We start from the raw sequence: 10,589 nt of genomic DNA, 5'->3' as shown, positions 1-10,589 counted from the left end.
TGGGTAGGTGAAGAAGTTCAAATGACTTTGCTCTGTAAGACTTTGCAAGTCTACCAGCTGTGGTACTGATATGCTAGGAGTCTTCCATTTGGAGTTGGAGCCAGTGGAGACAGGGCAGTAAATGGAATTTGATCCCAAGTCTTTCTTATTGTTATAGTTATTATTCAGGATGCAAGTGAGTTAGAAATCCTTAGCTTCTGGTAGAAAGTTCACATTGGTTCTCTGAACTGTGGTATAAAGACCATTGTGGTACAAAAGACGGAGTGGAAACTCATGAAACTGCCCTGTGCCTTGCTGGTTGAGATAGCCAATCAGACACAGCACTGCCACTCTCAAAGATTTAAAGGATTCAGAGGTGAGGGGCTCCATCATTGCTGCTTTGACCAGTATGCACCCCGCAACACCAGAGGGTTTGTAGAGGGTGACAATGGACACCATAAGCTAACAAGGTACTGCTCTACTAGCAGCTGCTGGGCTTGGTGTGGTGTGTTACTGCAGCAGGACTAAACAGTTTCTGGTGCTTGGAATGCATATTTTAAGTTGGAAAATGCATTATTTTTGACCTCATAAGTGGAGAGGAGGATCCAAATCCAAATCCAAATCGTTTCACCTTTGTAAAGCAGAAAAGCAGTAACCATACACTCCACTCCCGTGTCTTAGGGCTGTGTTAATTCTCCCGCACTCTGCTGTAACATTGCTTGTAGAGATCACAACCATCTTGCTGTTATCAGACCTAAGTGCTGTCCATTGTACTGATGACATCTCACTGACAAATTGTCTATTGTAAGCTGAGTGTATGCTGGAAATGGTGTATTAGGAATTGAGTTCAAGAAGATCCAAAAATGACACCAACAAACAGGTAGCCTAGACTCACTCCCATGTGATTCTGGCACCTCTCTCTCAACACACACCTTTGGCTTGCTGGGATATTTTCTGTGACTAGTTGACAACTGAGGAAAGGACCCAGGCCTGGTTCACAATGGACTGGCCATGATATGTTGGTGCTAGCTGAAAATGCACTACTATTCTATTATAGCACCATTAAAGGACAATGATGAAATAGAATACTTTGGTTGGGCAGAGTTTCACACACCTGGTCATCAGCTTGGTGTAGTGGGAGATGTTGCCTGCCTGAGATGCAGTCATATGCCCACATACACACACCTGGGCACATACTTCTGGGTAGTAGCAAATGGTTTGGGTGGAAGAATGAAAGGATCACAAATGGAAAAATCTGGGACAAGTTGCTAGTGGAAACAAGTGTGTGGATGAACCTATGACCATAAGCCTGGAGCATGTGGATCATTTATCTTAGGTAAATGCCTGCCAGAGAGCACTTCCTGTGAAGGAGGATTTGAACACTCAGGGGAAAGGTGATTTCCCTTCTAATGTCAGCTGGGCTCTGTCCCTGCCCACTCAAGTGCTGCTTGCTGCAGCCTTAAGGTGATTATGGTACATAACATAAGGTACAGTTGTGTGATAGTTTTCAAAACCGTAAAAACAGTATTTCTCTTTATTGTATTAGTTTCTTTCTAGTCCAACCACTCTTTAACCATATTTAGTCTGTTGGTGGTACTATGATGTCATTTTTAAATTAAAAGAAAACTAACCATACATGTTTCTTAGTTAAGATCATAGGGAGAGGAAATAAAACGTTAGGATCTGTTAAATTAATTACAATACACCCTTGCTATGGAATCTATGTTAAAAAAAAAAAAAAAAGGAGAGAGAGAGAGAGAGAGAAAGAGAGAGAAAGGGCCAGGTACAGCGGTTCACGCCTATAATCCTAGCACTTTCGGAGGTCGAGGTGGGCTGATTGCCGGAGCTCAGGAGTTCGAGACTAGCCTGGGCAACATGGGGAAGCCCTGTATCTACTAAAAACACAAAAATATTAGCTGGGTGTGGTGGCACATGCCTGTAATCCCAGCTACTTGGGAAGCTGAGGCATGAGAATTGCTTAAGCCTCTTGAGCCTGGAAGACGGAGGTTGCAGTGAGCTGAGATCACGCCACCACACTCCAGCCTGGGCAATAGAACGAGACTCTGTCAAACAAACAAACAAACGAAAAACAGCCTGCATGATTTTTTGTTTCTTTCTTGATACTTCTCTACTTAAACATTTAAAAATAAAATTGAATACTAACAAAATAAAAAAAAATTACTTTTTAAAGGGAGAGAAATTATTTTGAATGTAAAATGAGTGTGATGGGGAGGAAAATTGTGGGTTTATGAGTTAGATTGATCAGATTCTGTGTATTTACAGTCTTTGGGAACTGAAGTTAGTTTTTTTTTTTTTTAACTCTAGTTTCTTCATGTGTAAAATGAAAATAATGACACCTATTATACACAATTACTTTTAAGATTAAACGAGATAGTCCCTTTGGTGCACCTGATATATATAATCAAGATGAAATATTTTGAATGCATAGATTGGCAAGCAGGCTGCACTGTGGATTTATTGCTAGAAAAATGCAACTTGTGTCAATTTGAAGAAGTCACTAATAGAAACGAACAATGCCAAACCAAGTATTTCTTTGCTCCTTGTTGGAAAGTCACATAAAGAGACAAGATAATAAAACTTAAACCCAGGGACACGTGTTAAGTCCATGATTTGCCCAAAATTGTAGTTGCGTTTTGCTTTCCTTCTTGTGTGAAAGCACCTTTCTCTAAGTCCCTAGTGGTGTTTGTGCCAAACAAAATAATTGGCTCATTAGGCTGCTGTAGTATTGCCTCTCACTCGGCACCCATATCCTTCTAGTAGGCTGGAAAGAAGAAACAGAGCTCTCTATTCAGAGACCACACAGCTTGCTATCTTTTTTTGCACATCTCGAAGTCAAAGAGGACACAAAAGGATGTTTTTTCTGAGCCAGCTGGCAGAGCACTCTTATTCTGAACTGCCGGGGCTGCAAATCTTTCACTGCATGGTAATACCGCCACCATGTGGTCAAACTAAGAAAACCTCGCCCAAATCCTTCCGTCGAAGAGGATATCCTTAACATTAAGGGGACAGAAGCATTGCGCTTCTTTGACTGGGATTGTTTCACAGGGGAAACTATCCTGATTGTTTAGGTAAACGGTTGTCTCACATAAAGAGGCTGAGTGTATTTGATTTGGGGGCTAACTGCTAATCCTCCCATTAGCGTGACTGTAACTTTAAATCACTGGTACTTTGAACTTTCTATTCTAGGAGTTAAGCGTGAGAATCTCCATGCTTCCCCATTTCATAAGGTAAGGGAGATACAGTAATATATGCATTGCAACTCTAGATGTAATGGTGTCATACATTTTTGGGAGCAAAGTGGGATTTGCTAGCCAAAGCGCTGCTATTTGAATGCTGCCACTTTTTAGGGGTATGATCTGAAACAAGTTTTTTCATTCCCTTGGTCCATAGTTTCTTGTTCTGAAGAAGAGCTGTGAATAGTATCTTTCTTTCTTTTCTTTTCTTTCTTTCTTTTTTTTTTTTTTTTTTTTTTTTTTGAGACGGAGTCTCACTCTGTCGCCAGGCTGGAGTGCAGTGGCGCCATCTCGGCTCCCTGCAACCTCTGCCTTACGGGTTCAAGTGATTCTCCTGCCTCAGCCTCCAGAGCAGCTGGGACTACAGGCACCCGCCACCACGCCCAGCTAATTTTTGTATTTTTAGTAGAGACGGAGTTTCACCATGTTGCCCAGGCTGGTCTTGATCTCCTAACCTCGTGATCCGCCCGCCTCGACCTCCCAACCATTTTTAACTAAGATACTATGTCGATCGTTTGTTGCAAAATTGCCTTCTTAAAATGTAAAATGCTACACCAATATTAGTTTGCATGATTATTATTTGAATATAGACTTAAGAATCTTATGGTGAAACTTACGCTTGGCTGAATTAGAAGAGCTGTGTCCTGGTTTCCACTTGCTCACTAGTATTTTAGGTAAAATTGGACAAGTCAGATCTGAAGACATCCATTATTCCCTCTCTCATAGAAGGCTAATAAGCTCATATTTTGTGTATCTTGTGGTGAATGCTATTGGCATGAGCCTTTTGGGGAGATATTTTGAAGACTGTATGCATGTCAAGCATGTTACATGTTTAGATCTTATTCTTATTTCATTCCAATAGCAAGTAATTTTTTCCTCCTGTTAACTGATAATAGGATCATTCACGGATCATAGATTCGCTTCAAAGTAAATAAATAATCCCTATAAATTCATGCCTCATTTACTATAAATTATAATGCAACCAGGAACTAGAATCACCCGTACCCCTAAAGCATACACAATTGAATATCTTCAGCCAGAGAACACAGTGTTAGCTTCTTTGTGGCAGGTGGCAATTTAAATAGATGCTCTACCTGCTGATCCTGTTGATTTTATGTGCCCTATTAAAATGCATTTTCTGACTGACTTAGTTTAACATAGTGAATAATTTACAAGAAAAATTTTCCATCTCTCTCCCAGTGTTTGAAAGAAGAGCATGTTCTGCTTTTTCCCATAGCCCATTTCTCCATTAAAAGAATGTTCCCCCTCAGAAATATAATTCCTTTCACACTGGCATTTACAGAGGTCACATTACATTGAACAGAACATTCCTGAGTATGGCTTGATGAACAGCTGATCCACCTCCATACACCTCGCACACAGATCTTGCCAGGTGGAGAAGCAGCACAGGAAAAGGAGAACCTGTGTCCTCCTGGGTAACTGAGAACAGCTTGGCTTTAAGCATATGGAGAAATGGAGAAATTCTCTCTCTCTCTCTCTCTCTCTCACACACACTCACACTCAGTATTTCTGGGAGACTATACAAAGACTTAAGAGAGATAAGCTATGAAGAATGAAGATAAGATTGAATAGTTTGGGGAGGACTGGGGAAACTTTCATTTACGTTTTTCAGTGTTAATGGTGTTTTTATTACTATAAATGCATGAATACAAATCACTTCTATGCAAAAAATGATACTCTTTAGGTATTTAAAAGAATTATATCTGTATAGGCCATATAAGCATTCCAAGATATTTTCAATAAAAAAGGCAGTTACAGAATACATATAGTCATATATATGTATACATATACACGTATATAATCTATGTCTATGTATACATATATCACTATACATAATCTGTAACTTCCTTTTTATTATCTTTATATAATGTATGTATATATTCAGAAAACTTTTTTTTTTTTTTTTTTTTTTTTTGAGATGGAGTCTCACTCTGTCACCGGGCTGGAATGCAGTGGCGTGATCTCGGCTTGCTGCAACCTCCGCTTCTCGGGTTCAAGCAATTTCCTGTCTCAGCCTCCCAAATAGCTGGGACTACAGGTACGTGCCTCCACACCCAGCTAATTTTTGTATTTTTAGTAGAGACGGGGTTTCACCATGTTGGCCAGGGTGGTCTGGATCTTCTGACATTGTGATCTGCCCGCCTCAGCCTCCCAAAGTGCTGGGGCTACAGGCGTGAGCCACCATGCCTGGCCAACGTTTTTATTACTTATACAGACAATGTGTATATATATGTACTTAGAAAAATTATGAAAGTCTACATAGCCATATAATTAAAAATTGTTATCTGTGAAAAGATTGAAAGGGCTCCGGTGAAGAAAACATGTACTTTAAAATTGTTCTTTCATATTCTCAGTTTTTGATTAATTTTGTATACTAAAAATGCATTTGTGGATTACTTATGTAATTCAAACAGTGTGTATTTGTACAGATCAGTCAGATTAGGTGGCTGTTGTGTGGCGGATGAAATATACCCACTTGCCCTGGATTGTTTCCTGCAGTCTCTGCCTAGGATTTCTAGTCTCTATGCTGTGCCTGTCTGTAAAGTGTTTTCTACCCAGCCTGGGCTGGATGAGGGTCCTTCACTCTGTCCCATAATATTCCACTCCCACTTCTGCCTGAGAATTAACTACACTGCATTTTAACTGCTTCTTAATTATCTGACCCAAATAGAAAGCAACTGATGGTCACATTTCTACATAGTTTCTGATATATAATAGGCTCTAAAATCAATGTTTATAAAATGGATGGATTGAAGTATGGAGGAAAAAAAGCAGGAAAGGAAGGAAGGAAAGGAGGAGTGGATGGAGGAAAGAAGGGAGAAACACACATAATAGAAGTGGTCAAATTGGATCTTCATCAAGAACAAAAATATCTGAGTTTTTATTCAGCTGTGTCTGAAGAAAAAAATGAAGGAGAAATGAAAATTCCAGTCCTTATAGAGATATACATCATTTGGGGACAAGTATTTTTCAACAGGCTTTGCCGAATTGTTCTTACAACTTCTTTCACACATATAAGAAAAAACAATTAGAATATATAAGTAAGTAAAACAATTAGAGATGTCATTCATGCCAATAATTTTTTTAATGTGCGAGACTAAACGCAAGAATTGTGTAGGATCTATTGAAGAAAACACAATGATTTACTGAAGGGCCTGGAGAAGGGCTAGAATAAAGAAAGAGATACTCCACTTTAGTAGGTGGGAGCACAGAAAATTAAAATGATGTTAATTATCCACAAATTACTTTATATGCTTTATGCAGTTAAGTCAAACTCCCCATAAAAATTGCTTTATTTTCTTTTCTGTCTTTCTTTTTTTCCTTCTTTTTTCCTCCTCTTGGGTTAGTCATACTGGTATTCTTTCTTCTCCTTGAGCTCCAAGCTCTCCGCAGGCTTAGGAATTTTGCATCTGTTGTTTTATTTTATTTTTCTTATGCTGGAATTCTCTTCCGGATCTGCGTGTGGCTACTTCTTCCTGTCATGCACATCTTAGCCCAGTGCCACCCTGTAAGAAATTACTGAACCGCCCAACTTAGAGAAACTTATAAGAAATTTTCTATTGTGTTGCCCTGCTTTCTCTTCTTCTTCGTGCTTGCCAAAATCTGAAAATACTTTGTTTATATATTTGCATGGTGTCACTTATTCCCCCACCACTAGAACATAAGAGCCATGATAGCAGTGGCGTGCTCCCATTTATTTCCACTGAATTTCTGGCCCCTAAAGCAATACCAGACACAAGAAAGACATTCCATTGATTGATTTTGTTTTTAATGAATGATCAGTTTTGCAACCTGATCTGATAATTTTGCAGAGAAACCATTCCCTTACAGACCCATTAGACTTAACTCTGTTATTTTAAAACATAACCAAGCATTTATTAAACTAGTTTTAAGTATTTACTTTGTGTTCAAACCACTTTCTAATTTTCCCTGAGTATGATTTTTGTCACTTCTACCATTTCTTTTTTCAATTATTTCTCTCTTTTTCTCTTTTCAGACATCATTTTTTAAGGAACAGTTTACAATCACAGCAAAATTGAGAAGATGCAGAGTTTTTCCATATACCTCCCGTCCCCACACATCCCCCATCAGAATGGTGCATTTGCTACAACTCAGGAACCCACGCTGACAGATCATTATCACCCAAAGTCTGTAGTTTACATTACAATTTACCTTTGGTGTTCATTTGACGGGTTTGGACAGATACATAGTGACATATATCTACCATTATAGTATCATATTGAGTTTTATCACCGCCCTTCTACCAGTTTTTAGCTTATGACTTTAGGCAATTTGCTTAACTTTTCACGGCCTCAATTTCCTCCTATGTAAGACGGGGATAACGAGAGTACCAACCTCATAAGTTACTTGTGAATGATAAATGAATTAATAAAGATAACTTAAAACATTTTCTGGCATATAGTAAACATTCAGTAAATGTTAGTTATTATTTCACTAGTTGTATGACATTTATTTCTATATCTAAAACCCTATGAGAGAGGATTTTTTACTTTATAGATGGCCACTTTCTGAAAGACTCTTCATCAGTCATCTGTTCATAAGTAAAAAGTGACACCCTATGATTATTGGGTACATATATATTGTTTGATAGACAAAATAAAACCTAGTATTTTATAGGTCAGTAGGATGACTATAATTTATAGTAGTTTATTGTACATTTCAAGGTAGCTAGAAGATAATAATTCACATGCTTTTAGCATAAAGATAATTATTTAAGGTGATGGATATCCCAAGTACACTTATTTGATATTTACAAATTATGTGAATGTATTAAATTTTTATATGTACCCCAAAACTATGTACATCTATTGTACATCAATAAAAAATTGTTAACACCAACAAAATGGCACTCTACAAGGGCTAATGTGAATGCATTCATGTTAAGTTTGGATTCACAAGAGAACTGTGTTGGCCGGGCGCGGTGGCTCAAGCCTGTAATCCCAGCACTTTGGGAGGCCGAGACGGGCGGATCACGAGGTCAGGAGATCGAGACCATCCTGGCTAACACGGTGAAACCCCGTCTCTACTAAAAAAAAAAAATACAAAAAACTAGCCGGGCGAGGTGGCGGGCGCCTGTATTTCCAGCTACTCGGGAGGCTGAGGCAGGAGAATGGCATAAACCTGGGAGGCGGAGCTTGCAGTGAGCTGAGATCCGGCCACTGCACTCCAGCCTAGGCAACAGAGCGAGACTCCGTCTCAAAAAAAAAAAAAAAAAAAAAGAGAACTGTGTAGATTGATAGTTTTGGTTCCAGTGACTGCATTTGCCCAGGTAATATTCATAATTTTCTCTCTTGCTTTGTTATCAAAATTTCTGGACTTGTCCTTCAAGTACTTTCACTGCATTTGTGAAAAAAGCATCTCTACAAATACATAACTACTGATGGCATCTGTGGTGGTGAACAGGTTGCTTTTGCTCTGGCAAATAACTATTTATATATTTTCATTTAGTCAGTATTTACTGAGTGCTCCCCATAGACCCGGCACTGTTAGTCTCATGAGAATGACGTGGTATACACAGTCAATGAGATTCCTGCTCTTTGGTGAGTGTGTAAACGGAGAACACACTTAGAGAAGAGCAAATGTGGAAAAACCTAAGTAGAAGATGTGTGTTTTCAGTGGGGTTTGGTCTTTTAAAGACTCTGCATCTCACTGTACACTATGATTGTTTCCTCTTGAGGAGAACCTTGGCTATTTCACCCTTGATTTTAGCATTAGAGATGGATAAGCCATACTACATGTTTTGACATTTCAGTTTTATTTAAACCGATTGACATTGACAGCTCCATGCCAAAGCGTGTTAATTGTTCATCAGAAATAATATCCCCATGGACCAATGAATGTGTTTAGCATTAATGGGCAGTGGCTGCCTGCAAGCTTTCTGTGGGCAACAATGGACAGAAAACAAGGCTGAATCAGTTTCAAGGGGACAAAAAGGTATTTCTGAAACAGCCACATCAAAGAGGATTTATCATTCCTTGATGGTAACTATGTTCTATTCACTGAACATCCATGTCTTTATTCAGATAGCATTTAAAACACCCACTATGCATAACAGGTGCTTTGGGGATACAAAGATATTGCATATTTAAGGAACTCATTGTTTGATGGTGGGATCATACATGGGAACAAATGATTAGAAATCAGTTTGATTGGTTTCTTATAGCTTAGCTAATTTGCAGGAGGTAGTTAAATGTTTGCACAGGAAATAAAAATGGATGTTTCTGTATATAGGGGAAATCTGTTTTTCTCATTCAGAATTTCAGTTCCTTGCAAGTACTTTCCCTATCAATGTATAGTCAAAGGTCCTCTCCCATTGCCACAAGGCACGGAAAACATGGATTTCATGAGCTACTGCAGCTGCCCCAGGTGTGCAGTGGAGACTTGGTGTGATTAGGGAGAATTGCTAATGGATGTCATGCTTCTCCCAGTTTCTCAAGCTGAAAACTTGGGTGCCATCCTTGACTTCTCTGTTATTCTCCACATTCAATCAATCACCAAGTTTTGTCAGTCTTCTCTCTTCTATGTATCCTTCTGGTGTAGAAATATCTTTTTGGTCTGCTTTTAATTAGTCTGTGGTGCAGCTTTGACATCAGTGGTTTTAAAATGCCCTCAAGTGATTATAATACGTGACAACAATTGAGAACTACTGCTTTGCAAATAAATCAGAATTTGGAGTGAGACTCTGAAAGATAAAGCTGGACACTAGTTCAAGTGTGAAAACAAATTTTAATCAATAATAACTATTGCAAGAGGACAAAGAGTCCAGTGTGAACTGAACCCAACTTCAATTTTTAAAGAGGTGACTTGGAATTTTAAAGGAAAATGAGGGAATAGGGAGGGGAGAATTGGGAGGTCAGTAGAGTCAGGGGGAGTGAAAAATTACTAAAAGTGGAAAGGGAGGGTTCGTCCATCTGAAACCCTCTGGGTTTGTTCATTGTCACTGATCAAAGTTAGACTCCTACGCTCCCACAGAAACTGGGAGGCAGCGGCCCTGTCTTCAGGTGTTGGCTGGAACAAATGGCAAGTTTTTTTGGTAGTCTTGTCTTTTCTCAGGCAGGCACTTTAAGTGGCAATAGGGTCATTCCAGTAGCTTTGAGCTGTTAGAAATTGTGTTCATGTTTTTTTCGAGTCTTGACTAAGCCAAGGTTGAGGTTTAGTCAAGAAAAAGGTTAGAGAAGCCTAGCTAAAATGTGGTGAAGGAGGAAATGTAGACACTGATATTTTGCTAAAGCTTCTTAAATGACACATACTGATGTCCTGCCACGTTTGAAACCACTTGTGTAGCATAGCACATATCAAACTTCAATGTATGTA

At 39.0% G+C, this 10,589-nt stretch overlaps 1 long non-coding RNA gene across 2 annotated transcripts; it reads left to right on the top strand.

Moving 5' to 3' along the window:
• The first annotated feature begins 3,184 nt into the window (after window positions 1-3,184).
• LOC140710532 (uncharacterized) lies at window positions 3,185-8,117 on the top strand. 2 transcript variants are annotated; one of them, XR_012091602.1, is made up of 3 exons: window positions 3,185-3,227; window positions 5,173-5,292; window positions 7,252-8,117. It is a non-coding gene; the product is annotated as an uncharacterized lncRNA (long non-coding RNA). The 2 variants fall into 2 exon arrangements; XR_012091601.1 differs by lacking the exon at window positions 3,185-3,227 and adding an exon at window positions 3,515-4,669.
• The last annotated feature ends 2,472 nt before the right edge of the window (window positions 8,118-10,589 follow it).

The sequence above is a fragment of the Chlorocebus sabaeus genome, chromosome 27 (genome assembly GCF_047675955.1).
Source record: "Chlorocebus sabaeus isolate Y175 chromosome 27, mChlSab1.0.hap1, whole genome shotgun sequence".
NCBI lineage: Eukaryota > Metazoa > Chordata > Mammalia > Primates > Cercopithecidae > Chlorocebus > Chlorocebus sabaeus.
This window is presented reverse-complemented; position numbering and strand designations above follow the sequence as displayed.